Below are 11,527 nucleotides of genomic sequence, written 5' to 3' on the forward strand. Positions count from 1 at the left end.
ACCGAAAACAGTGTCCTTTATTTTTGACATCCATGAACTATACCCATGACACAGGACATCTAAGTCTCAAGTAAAAGATATCTACAGAAGTATATTTTACGAACGAGATTACCGTTGCTACATTTCAATTGATCTCAATGGGGATAAATGCTTACTCGAGATCAAAGAACTGTAACATACATTTATAGTTTTCGGTTGCATGGTTTCTTTATGGAATACAAGGTTTCAAATCTGACCAAGCGAAAAGTGTTAAAAACTACCCCATGGGATTTTTAAAAAAGGAGAAGGCTACTGCTGGATATCATGGTTATAAAGGTTAAAATGTATGACACGAGGTTTACAAGTGCGCAATTCCGGTGGGAATGGGCACCTGTGATTCTCATAATCGTTTTCAAACCCCAGTGAATTTTTTATTTATAAGTGGAGGTTTATATATGGACATCAAAAATATAAAAGCGGTGCAATTATGACTGAATTTTGATTTTTTTTTTTTTTATGTAAATACATTGTAAATATCTAAGTGTATAGAATGTTATGACGGAGATTATTGAAATACGAGAGAATATATATAAAAATAAAATATATTATATATATATATATATATAATAATCAAAAATATATTATTATAATTAAGGATTTAATTATGAGCTGATTCGCACGTAGATTTATATAGTTGACGACAAATATATGATGAACATATATATGTGTATTCAATTTATTGATTAATGTACGAATCGGTGTGATAGTAGACTTAAGTTTATAAATTTAAAAAAAAAAATTACCTAGATAGCTAATTTTTTAATAATTCGTTAAAAATATATAATTGCATTTATTTTTGATTTTGCATAGGGGTTAAAAATTTTTTTCTTCAGTCGACGGCTTGTATATTTGATTCAGATTTAAAATTCGTGATTGATTTTTTTTCAAGCACGCCCTTATCATGGTTCCATCTCACATTATTATTGCGAGATCGGGAATATCGCAATTTAAAAGTGCATCGATAATTATATAAAAATTAAATGTAAAAATTAAATTATATTATTATTAAATAAAAATGTGCATTTATTATTAATTAAATTTATTGAATAATTATGAATGATGATTACATGTATTTGTAGATATTTAAAGAATAAAAAAATGGTAGCGGCAAAATTGCATATATGTATACGTGTTTCCCGTTTGTAAATATTTCCTTCGTCCAAAGCAATAAATAAATCGATACGAAAATAATTACCGTCTTATTTATAATTCCATTTACATAAAAAAAATCACAATTTTTTCTTACAGTTAATTAATTATAAAACACTAATTTTTAAAAGGCATGAAAACCAAAAAAAAATTTTTTTAAATCTTTGATCTGGATTCGAACCGACGACCTCGGGTTCAAAATCAAATGAAAGCTTACTCAAATTTTTTTTCACAATTTCCTGTGATTATTAATGAGATTTTTCGTTCGAATCCGTGTTTTTCTAACAGTAGACATGGAAAAAAATTCCAATTTAAGTGAAAGATAAAAAAAAAAATGTAATGTACGAATTTTTAAAGAACTCGAGAATTTAAATCAGGAACGAAAATCAGGATGTGAAAATTTCCATCTGGTGTTATCTCTATCGGCCTTGAAAATTCTATAGATGTTCTTACATAGTTACTACATCAGAGGCTTGAATTTGAAAGAGTCCTCGTGCTTGGATCAAAAAAGATCTGGATCTTGATGCCGCGCTTTACAAAAAAAGAGTAAAATAAAATGAAGAGGGCAAAAAGCTTGATGCAGTATTAAAAAATAAAAAAAGAAATGTATGCATGAAGTATCTAGCCCGTGAGCGAGTAAAAGGTAGCACGAGTTTGTGAGGTTTGCCAACGTCATCCACCATTAGTGGCGATGCGATCTCGTTCGGGCCAATAGAGCTGTGTATATAGATGGTACGCGGATCACATACAAGGATCGAGAAAGGAGGGCAATAGCATACGATGCGACGTGCCAACGTGTACTGATCATTGCTGCAGATATCCTGGGCTTTTCCCTGATATATCTAGGGTAGGTATCTGTCATCCTCTATCCATTAAATTCGATCTTGCGCAGCCCAGCACTGCTCTACACTAGATACAAACTACATATACACCACATACATATATATACTTATATATATAATGCCTGTGTATTCAAGCTAGCAGCTTTTGCTACCCCAACGCGTTTCATCGTCCCAGCTTTACCCCTTATCAAACTGACGGTCGTTATACGCGAGATAGGCACTCAAGCTTTTGACGTGTCGGAGAGGAACAAACTCTACCATAACTATTTTATTTTTTTAAAAAAACTTTTTTTTTCCATTGAAATTTTTTTTATTTAAAAAAAGTCTTCATTATGAAATAGTTTGAATTTTGAATTTTTTTTAATAATAAGTCTAATTAAATAATGTAGTAAATTGGAAGTAAAAAATGATTTCCGGAGTAAATCGCAATAAGAGATTATAGGTATTGTTGTTGTTGTTGTCATTGTCGTTGTTAGGTATACAAACAAGTTATTTAGCGGCGTTTAATGGGAATCACCTCAAGGGATCCGTGCCGAGCTCCACCTTCCTTTCGTCAGGGACAATTAGGGGCGGATTATTGACACCTGGGCACGAACTCACGCTGCTTTTCAAATCGTTGCCTCTTTAGTCTTGTATACTTAGCTAAATTCTACAATCCAAAAAACCCCGAGCCACAAGACACTGGAGAATAAAAGTAAAAAGATGAAAGTAACAGCATAAAAAAAGAAAAAATAAATACTATACCACTTTACTTTATTTTTTTCGCTTCTGTATCCCCACATTCGAATAAATACATTCATATATATACATCCATAAATACATATGTATATAAGATATCATGCCAGTTCAAAAAATTTTCTTTCATCAATATCCGTTCTAGCGCGATTCCGGTATTTCAATTTTACTCTTACCAATACTTAAATTCTATCGTTCTAAAATACTTGAATATCTTCAAATAAAATATTAATTTTTAACCCGCTACGAAAATTTAAAGTTTAAAAAAAAGAAATTTAAAAGTTATCTTCAAAAATTGAGTTTTTATTAAATCAAAGATATTTTGGAGTCTTAGAAAAATAATCTATTTATACTGCAATATCCGAATGTTCTACGCATGTGATGTTTTTTGTCTGAAATTCTGATCGGACAGGATGACCCGGGTCTGAAGTGATTCTTTAATAAAGAGTATAGATTTGCTCATATTAGGAATAACCTTTTATGACATGCACATTTTCTGTTCTTTATAGTGCTCTCTAGTAGAAAAATCTATGAAATTTCTTAAAAAAAAATTTTTAAGGATTCGGACATGACTGATGACCCTGCCCACAATGATACTTCCCTAACAAGTAGTATATGTATTTTCACCTTCATAACATAACCCTCCATAACATAAACATTTTTTGTTCTTTATAGGATCTTCCCTGGTTAAAAATACTGATTAAAAATAATTGAGAAGCGGTCACTCCATGCAAACTGTATATCTATATATACAAACATAAGAACTGAAAAGAATTCGAATTCCATCATTTTTAATTCTTTTCAATCAATAATTTTAAACAGGGTTCTAATAAAAAAAAAAAATGATGAAAATTCCTTAGAAATTTATCTTGAAAAAATTCAGCCATAATTAAGGATATGAATTTTGAAAAGCCGTTCAAAAATTCGATAATTCTCTGAGTCTCACATATGTCCATACATATGTGAGTGTGAAAAATAATTAACATATAAGTTACATTTACTTTTTCCTACAAAAACACTCATCAGCATATACTGCTGTCTAAACCTAATTTCGTTTGCAAATATATAACAATACTCTGAAATTGAGTTTGTACACAAGCAAGTATAGATATATTTGTTGCAAATTTCGATATGTTTGAATACAAGTTCCACCAAGGTTCTCAAAATGTTACGGAGCCGTTAATATAACCCCCGTAATTGGTTAAAACCCGTAACTGATGAGCGAGCTGCAAGTTATTATGCGCAAAAGACCCTCGGGTTTGGCAATAGGGCTTTATGGAACACGGTTCAACACCTCTTCATTACCCTCTTCAGGCTTTGCCGCGTATTATATATACACTATATACATCCGCCTGCTCGCGTATTTTCCCGTTATATCTTCATTGTTGTGTGAACCCCCACCACCGGCACTGCGGCTATTCAATCGGTCCTCTCCCTTGTTATTAAATTTCAAACCATTCGTGTCAATTGATCCTTGCTCGAATTTTATGATGCAAGGTCGGATGCGTTAATTAATTCTTGAGTCTTAAATTTTTTTCGTCATCAGTATAATACTATTGATAGACGTACTGCAGCTAGTGTCTAGTGTCTAGTGTGTGAACGAACGAAAATATATATATATATCGAATGTAAGTACATTGTAAAAAAGAAGCGTTCGAGTGTAACTCATTGATAACGAGGTAACGAAGAAAAATTCTGGAGTCGATGGATTATAATGATGTTCTTGGTGCTGACGATGTCGAGTTGAAAAGATATTTTCTTTTACATTTTTTACCTTAGCTACATTTTTTTTTTTTTTTAACCGAGTACAAGAGCTTTTGTACCGAGTTTTTTATTTTTATGATCGTTACTCGATTACAGAAGTTGTAATACTTGTTTTTGGAGTGCAGAAATTTTTTTATAAAATCTTGTTCAATTATTATTTTTTTCTTTTTAATTAATTATTTATTTCAATATTTTTTTTTTTATTTTCAAAATTAATTACTGAGTAAAAAAAATTTCCATGCATTATAATTAAAAATTTTCTAGAATTAAAAAAATTATTCTGTCAATTTGAATACATAAACATGGAAAAAAAATATTTTTGAAATTGCATTAAAAATTATGAAAAAAATTTTTGCTCAAAAAAAAAAAAAAAAAAAAAAAAAAAAACATTACTGTTACTTTAATAAAGTATCAGTAATTATAGGAGATATAAAAGTGCGGCGGTAAAAATTAGAAATTTTAAAAAATCAAAAATTAAGGAAAAAAAAAAATTTTTCAAGTCCAGTGTTTAAGTGAGTAATAAATAGGATAATAGACGATGATGTGTTAATAAGTAGTTGTATATAATGGGATTCATGTCCAGCTGGGTAAAAAAAAGCGTCGACACTCGACACCGGCCAGGTCTCTATTTCCATTCAACCCTCTTTGGAGCAATGATGTCAGGGCATCACACAAGAGAGGGTTCAAGGGAGAGACTAGTGTCAGGGGTAGCACCCACCAGCACACTCTAGTCTGCTCTGCACTTCACTACACTGCACTAGCTCGTACAGGAAAGAGAAGAAAAGTAGCTGAGTAAGAGAATGAAAAGCTGATGAGCGAGAGAAAGAGTACTAGACATTTCGAAATCTGTTTAATCTTGGTCCGTGGCGCGTAAGTGAAAGCTATCTCCGTGAATGTGAAATCAAACAAAGAGACAAACAAACCTGGAGTCAAAGTTTCAGTCGTCCGCTCTGGTAGTCGTTGAGAATAGAAAGAGGTGGGAAATATGGCGACGGTGCTCGTGAGGGTGAGAAAGCGAACACCCCGGCGAGTCGCTCACTCGTTGAGTGCTTTTGATGTGACGCCGCCGCCAAGAGACGCGACACGATCACGTCACACTCCAAGTGTTTATGAGCTGGGAATCTCCATCACTTTCTTTCTTTCTTTCTTTTATTCCCTATCTTATATATCATACTTTTATTTCGCCTTCTTTTTATCAACTCTCCTTTCTTTCTCCTCTTTAAAACTCGTCCTTATCCACCTCTTATTACACGCTTAGTTCAGCTTTATCTCTTTTATTTTCCACGAATAATTAATATTTTATCCAATTATATAAACTCCCGGCTTTTGTGGATCATAGTCTCATCTCAAATTTAAAAAAGACGAAAAAAAAATCACGATGGATTTCAAATGAATTTATAAAGGATAAAAGTGGATTGTATAATTGCCAATTAGTTGCTTTTATTCCACTACATACATATATCCACTGTTGTACAAATTTAATATTTATAAAATATAACATTTTTCTTTTATATCCAATATTTTTATTATCATTCAAATCTATTCGCGATCTTATCTAATAATTAGAACAAGACGCGATAATGAGGTTCAAAATTTTTCCTACTGTGTATTAATAATATAACAATCATTAGATCATTCTAATGAAAATATATATCCAGACCATACATTTATTCATTTTTAAATTTTCAACTGACATATATTTATTTCATACTTTACCCACCGCGAACGTTTTAAATAAAAATAACAGCTAAAAAAAAAAATAAATAAATAATAGACAAAAAAAAATTTGCACAGCTTATTGTAGCTGTAGGAACAGTTGTTAATATTAATACAAAAGTGTTTGTAAACAATGGCCACTCAATTCAATAACTCGAGCGAACAGCCGCACATTCAACGCCCAGTAAATAAATAAATACAAATTTTTCTTCACACATGACCGATCATCTCTCGATCTACCCGTACTTCCATCTCTCTATTTCCGAATCCGAGCCCATATTTTTTCCTCATCACTTGGATCTTAAAATTCTAAACCGCAAACAAAACTTCTGAAGACCAGTAGCCTTAAGGTCAAAACAACGTAAATGTGATGTAATGATCTATTAAACATAACTTCCCTGACGGCTTTATATATTTTCATTCATTATAAGAACCAGTAGTAGTAGTAGTAGTAGAAGTAGTAGAAGTAGTAGAAGTAGAAGTAATAAAGGTAAAGAAAAAAGGAAATAAAATAGTGAGTCAAAGAAGCCGACAGTAGGCGGCTTGTTGAGGATTAAAAGGCCCGATGTTAACAATGAAGTGAAAAAACAGCACACACGAGAACAAAACCAGACACGAGCGACACCATTCGCAGATATCCCTAACTAGTGATTTTTTGTTCCTGACAATACACAATATAATAGTTTTCTATGAACATTCAACGTTCATTCAATGCACCCACACACTCTTACACACACACTACTTGTATTGAGATTATTACCAATAAATTGGCATACGGATCATTTCACTAATTCTCATAACAACAACTCAATAGATTATGATTATCTATTTATTACGCTTCGTTAATCACACTTTTGCTTTCATTTATATCTGTGTCAGTCTATGCACTATATAAATATATATATGTGTGTATGTGGATATGTATTGTGTGAATTAATTTCACTTCCGTTAATGGCATCAAAGGACAATCGATTATTCCTATTATATATATACCGAATGATACTCGAGTAAACTGAAATTTCCAGGCGGATAAATATCTTCAAAAATCACTTGATCAATTTGATATCTGAAGGAAAGAAAGATAATAAATTCTTAGAGATGACATTTAGAGGTTAATTATCGTTAAAAGATTTTTTTTTTAATGGAGGAAAAGATTCGAAATGAGATAATAAATCTTGATGTATAATTGACGTAAACATCTTGTACTCTTTACTTTTCAATTCGTCCAGACAAATTTAGGGTCGGATTTAATTTAATGCGAGTTGATGTAGAGGCGTCGTGGCTTGGGGAGAGAGGGTGAATCTAGCGCCTGTAGTCGCTGGGGGAATAAAAGAGTAGAAGACCGTGTGTCGATCGGTATTTAGTGGTGCCTGAGAGTGACACGGGAATTCCCGTCTGGTATTGCCGATTACGGTGATTTGTGTATATACAAGTATGGAGATTTATTGTTGATATACATACGGCTGCCTTGATGGCTACTCAACCCTTTCGTTTGGGTGCGTTTAATAATGGGAGATTAAATCGATCTTCATGTAGTGAGAAAATTTTTTTAGAGTATCGTCTTTTGATGCTGATAAGCAGAATGACCAAAATTGGCTAAATGTATAGAAAAATTTAATTTATTAGAAATTTTAGTTTAGTCCTGAACCATAAATCGATAGACAGTTCGATGAATTGAGTGATACAGAAATTTTTTGAAACAGACCTAAAAACTTCTTTTTAATTTTTAGCCACTTTACAAATTTTTCGCCCTAAAATCACATGTTCGAGGGTCTTCTAGACAGATTTATTGTTTTTTTACTTTTTGGACATTTTCAAAAATTAATCATCCGATCTAATGTAATACAATTCGAGAAACTGCGCTATCTTTACTCTAAGGATCTATTGGCCCGAATCCATGATTCTGCTAGGACTCGAGACCTAGAAGCCAAGTAGGTAAATTTTACCATTTAAAATCTTCAGTGGAATACAATATACTTATAAAAAAATTTTAAGTACAGTGACATTGTTGGTTCAGGTTTTTTTCGCAGTAGAATTTTCAAAAATTTCAAGTATTGATAATGGTTCGATTTCTAATTTCTTCGGCTCTCCGTAGCTGATCTAATTTCTTTTATGTCTCTGTTCTCTTTCTTGTAAAAAATTGTGCATAAAATTAAAAAAAATAGTTTATCATTTTCTTTATTCAAAATATAATCCCTTGGGAGAGTAAAAAAAAGCAAAGGCACTAAATGTAAAAAATGACAATGAGTTAAGTTGAGAAAGTAATCGCCTGCACTTAATATTTTTGTCGGTTATTATTGTTGTTGTTGCTGTCATTATTGTTATGATTAAAACAAGAGGACATATATATTTGTGTGAGCATTGAGGGTGGACAGGTTAAAATGTAATGAAGGGGGTGAGTGTTGAGGTGGCAGTGTGCTGTAGTATTATAGTAAGAGTGAGTGGGAGGGTGGTGTTGGTGGTGAAACGCTTAGCGAGATTGCACCCGACAATACAACAATACAACGTGCGTGACACGCCCGATGAGGCTTGGGGGATGGTGCAGACACTGGGAAATCTCGCCAATTCTAGAGGGGCGGTTTGCCACACCCCCGTGTTCCAGCAGAAGCTGTACCAGCAGAATCAGAACCACCAGCAATTTTACTCCACTCTTTGGCTCAATGTCTACTCTTCTCTTGTCGTATCGGCTTTTATACACCATACCCAGAGAGTGAAACAGCTCCTGCAACACACAGCTATCTGCTCCCGTTTATTTTTTTACCAACGAGACCAAGAAATGAGAGAATTAAAAAGAATGATGAGACGAGAATTCACTGCAGTTTTTTTGTTCCTCTCTATTCATTACCCTCTCGACGCAACTTCTCTCACTGTTTTTTATTTTACTTGAGCTTTGACGTTCGTTAAAAAATATATATCTTTCGGATTTATTCTTAAGTATAGTCTCATTAGCAATAAAAATTTATATTCTATAATTAGGCCGGATAAAAAAAAAATAATTCTCACACCTGACGCAAAATAATTAAGTTTATAAATTAGACTAGTGTTTTTTGAAAATTTTTTTTTTATTTGGAGGGGGGGACCATTGTGCCCCGCAAAATTTTATTTTTTTAATGATGATGAATTTTTTCAAAGTAAATTAAAAAAATCTTGTATCTGATGCTCAAAAGCCACAAAAAATAATTAGCAGCTTAGGGAGAGGGGGGGGGTCGTGTCCCAGCCGAAATTTAAATTTCATATTAAACGGATTTTTTAAAATTAATTAATTTTTTCATGCGTTTTTAATTTTAAAATTTAAAATTTCAGTTAAAAAATATCGAGAAAAAAAAATTTCCGATCACAATCGATTTTTTCATTAACTATAAAATTCATTTCATCTGTAAATAATCACACAGCTTATGAAGGTCCTCGAGATTGCTTAGGACTGTATACATTATACATCTTTTGTATGGATACTCTTTAAAAATTTTGTTGAAGCCCAGCATAAAAGGGCCCAAATGGACAATCAAGAGCATCCACATCCGGATCATCATTTTCTCTACCATTTTTACAATCTCTATTCTATTTAACTATGATCAAAAATGTCAATAAAGATGTTCTCTTATCCAGTTGGTTTTTTATTTTTTAAAATTTTAACCATCAGAAAATTACATCAGCAGACATTTAAATAAATATTTTACCATAAATAAATTAATTTATTTTATATGACAAAACAAAAAAAATTTTATTGACATAAAAACACTCGATTCATTTCCTCCGTCACATTTCACTCTTCAGTAAATTGAATTTCCATCAGAAATATAAAATAATAGAAAAATGGAAAAAAATTGATAATCATAATAATAAAATAAATTTTAAATGCCCACGTTAAATATAATAAACGTATGAATATAGGGGCTTTTATTGAAATTCAGTGTTTACAAGGGAATAAAAATATATATATCGGGTCAGGACTCTCTGAAGTATGTAGTTGTATATATATATACACATACACATGTTTTGTGGTATAGAGTAAAGAGACTCCCGCATGTAAACGGCTAAGCTCCAGCTTAGTGCTTTTGCTACTGGGATAAAATTTATATATAGAATTGTCGAGTATGAAACGCCAACGCGATCCTTGATCTACTACTAAATACTCTACTACATACTATTACCACTACCAATAAATATATATATATATACTCAGATGGGTTTTGGATGTTGGATGTATGTAGTATACAGTACAGTAACGGCGCGAGTGATGATGACAAGGGACGACAGCTACGTTAAACAGCCAGTTCAAAACGTCCGCTCGTATTTCACGCGCGAATTGTTGCAACCACGATCATGTACTCAAATCTATAGGACGGAAGTGTTTTCGTATTATATCGAGCACTTTATATATATATATGTAGGTTACAATATGTATTTATACCGTATGCGGGCTTATTAAATTTAAAAAACAACTTTGATTATTTTTAAAAAATTATTCAATTTTTTTTTTTTTTTTTTTTATAGTGATCAATAAAATTGGGTACTTATCATGATGAAATTTTTTTAGTAATTATAGAAATTTTTAAAAAATTAATTGCAGTGATATTTAGTTTAAAATAAAATAATGAAAATTTATGATTACAAGAGAGGTCGAAAAAAAAATGAGATTTAAAAAAAAATTTTTATCTACTATTTATGGTGAAGTATGGGGTAAATTGGTCACTGAAGCAAAATAATGAGCTCGATAAAAAAAAAAAAATGACAAAAAAAATTTGAACAAATTTGACACTCGGTTAAATGTACATTGAAAAAATTAAAAATAATAATTAACCAAGTGAATAATCAATTTATATATCAATTATAATTACACAAATATTCAATTAAAATTTTTCAGACAGATTGCACTCTAAAAAATTTCTAAGTAAATGAAAAGAATAAAAAAAATCGTCAATCGCGCATTTCCATTCTTCAAATTCCCACACCCGAAAAAGCAATTAAAAATTATAACTAAAAAATTCATCTCAAACAACCTTGAATATTTTTTTCCGTAATAGTCTGCTTAGACTTTTTTTTTATACTCAATACTCGAATATGAAAATAAAGTTTGACAGAGCAGTCAATTTATCCGGGCTCTCAAAGTTCATGAAGCAGCAGCCAATACCAATATACCCTAGCGTTATTGCGTTTTTCCACTCGATTAACGAAAAAATGTGGGATTTATTATGGGTTGGCATGTAGCTCCATATATTTATGATCTATATCTATACATCCACATCTACATTCATTTCATTCTCATACAGGCAGACTATGTA

Source organism: Microplitis demolitor, chromosome 4, assembly GCF_026212275.2.
Source record: "Microplitis demolitor isolate Queensland-Clemson2020A chromosome 4, iyMicDemo2.1a, whole genome shotgun sequence".
In the NCBI taxonomy this organism is placed as follows: domain Eukaryota; kingdom Metazoa; phylum Arthropoda; class Insecta; order Hymenoptera; family Braconidae; genus Microplitis; species Microplitis demolitor.